Source organism: Myxine glutinosa, chromosome 5 (assembly GCF_964187855.1).
Source record: "Myxine glutinosa chromosome 5, kmMyxGlut1.1, whole genome shotgun sequence".
NCBI classification, from domain to species: domain Eukaryota; kingdom Metazoa; phylum Chordata; class Myxini; order Myxiniformes; family Myxinidae; genus Myxine; species Myxine glutinosa.
Window position 1 is genome coordinate 72,962,930 of NC_136265.1, and position 2,405 is coordinate 72,965,334.

The 2,405-nt window shown below is 40.0% G+C and overlaps 1 protein-coding gene across 1 annotated transcript in view; it reads left to right on the forward strand.

The window, feature by feature from the left end:
- LOC137427447 (uncharacterized) overlaps positions 1 to 1,831 on the forward strand; it is a 43,366-nt gene extending 41,535 nt beyond the window's left edge. The window contains exon 5 of the mRNA XM_078777350.1: positions 1 to 1,831. This exon is cut by the window's left edge and continues 679 nt beyond it. The gene's annotated coding sequence lies outside the window, so the exon portion shown is untranslated.
- Positions 1,832 to 2,405: the final 574 nt, after the last annotated feature.

The window sequence follows — 2,405 nt, forward strand, 5'->3', positions numbered from 1 at the left end:
CATTTTCAGGCCTCTACGAGATCCTCAAATTGCCTAAGCTGCCCATATCTCCCTCGATGCAAGAAGAATCGAGTTTTTGGTGGAAAGCTGAGTTTCACGAACTTCTCACCTGTTAAACTTTTTTCCCCGAGCTGGTCACGGTTGTTAAATATTTATATGTGAATGGTTTGTTCTGTGATCGACGAGTCGCGTCTTTTGTTTATTCATGTCCGGACACGAGACGCTCGAACGCAGACGGAACGTTTTTATTTTTACATCTATCTGAGGCACGTGGAAGAGGTTGAACAAATCGTCGACATGAATGACGACATTAGGAGACATCAATGTACTCTTACACGGATTACAAGGACATTAGGAGCTATCAATGTATTCTTACACGGATTACAAGGACATTAGGAGACATCAATGTACTCTTACACTAATTGCAAGGACATTAGGAGCTATCAATGTACTCTTACACGGATTACAAGGACATTAGGAGCTATCAGTGTACTCTTACACTAATTGCAAGGACATTAGGAGCTATCAATGTACTCTTACACGGATTACAAGGACATTAGGAGCTATCAATGTACTCTTACACGGATTACAAGGACATTAGGAGACATCAATGTACTCTTACACGGATTACAAGGACATTAGGAGACATCAATGTACTCTTACACTAATTGCAAGGACATTAGGAGCTATCAATGTACTCTTACATGGATTACAAGGACATGAGGAGATATCAATGTACTCTTGCACTAATTACAAGGACATTAGGAGACATCAATGTACTCTTACATGGATTACGAGGACATTAGGAGATATCAATGTGCTCTTGCACTAATTGCAAGGACATTCGGAGACATCAATGTACTCTTACATGGATTACGAGGACATTAGGAGATATCAATGTACTCTTACACTAATTACAAACACATTAGGAGATATCAATGTACTCTTACACTAATTACAAGGACATTAGGAGATATCAATGTACTCTTACACGGATTACGAGGACATTAGGAGATATCAATGTACTCTTACACCAATTACAGGGACATTAGGAGATATCGATGTACTTTTACACCAATTACAGGGACATTAGGAGATATCAATGTACTCTTACACCAATTACAGGGACATTAGGAGATATCAATGTACTCTTACACCAATTACAGGGACATTAGGAGATATCAATGTACTCTTACAAGGATTACGAGGACATTAGGAGATATCAATATACTCTTACACTAATTACGAGGACATTAGGAGATGTCAATGTACTCTTACACTAATTACAAGGACATTAGGAGATATCAATGTACTCTTACAATAATTACGAGGACATTAGGAGATGTAAATGTACTCTTACACTAATTACAAGGACATTAGGAGATATCAATGTACTCTTATACGGATTACAAGGACATTAGGAGATATCAATGTACTCTGACATGGATTACGAGGACATTAGGAGATATCGATGTACTCGGACATGATTAGACAAATGGCAGATACATGGCACTTTTGGTTTCCCACATCACGAGCCAAGCGTTCATACGGGAACGCTCAACAGGACAACCTGGATGGTTATGTCCTCAAGCTTCTGTCCATGTCCATGTGCATGCTTCGTTTTGTGGAATCTGCCGGTGATTGGACAGTCCCCAAAGTACATCGACCCAGATTGGTGACTTGTCATCCCGGCCTGTTTTCGGAATGAAAGACTTTCTTGTGACCATTGTGTCTTTTGACTGTTGTCATGCTTCTTGTGGCAATTTCAATCCATACGTTTACGGCTCTGTACTTCTTCATTCCATAATAAATGTCTCTGCATATGCAAAAAGGTTTTAGAATGTCATCCGTCGCAACCTTCCGAGCATGAAGAGACATGCTCGACAAACTTCTTTTTTTTTTTTCTTCTTTTTTTTCTATGCAGCTGTCGAAGCTCAATGAAGAGCTGAACGATGGGGGCAATGCATTGACTAATAAAATGGGAGCAGCGGGAGAACCACGAATGGATGCACCACTGGACGAGACAAGACTGTTTCTACAGGTGTCGTAAAGCTCAGTTGTGGAAATTAGAAAAATAACCATGATGGAGGTGTGACAGAAGAATGGAGATTCAGATTCTATGACAGATTCTATTCTATGACAGAATGAAGAATAACAGATTCTACGTTATGGAGAAAAGGGCTGCCGGAGACAGCTCCACAAATAATAGAGTGTTGTGTAAAGCTATGAATTGGGAATGGTGACGAGGTGAGGGTTTGTGGGAGAATGTGTGAGACCTTGAGAGGAAGAGCGCTGGAGCAACAAGACGAGCATGGTCGGTTGAAGACTCTTATATGATGCCAATAGTTATGACAACAGTACTACTTACTGTACTACTTAAAACAACAATTGCTTCCATATTGTGG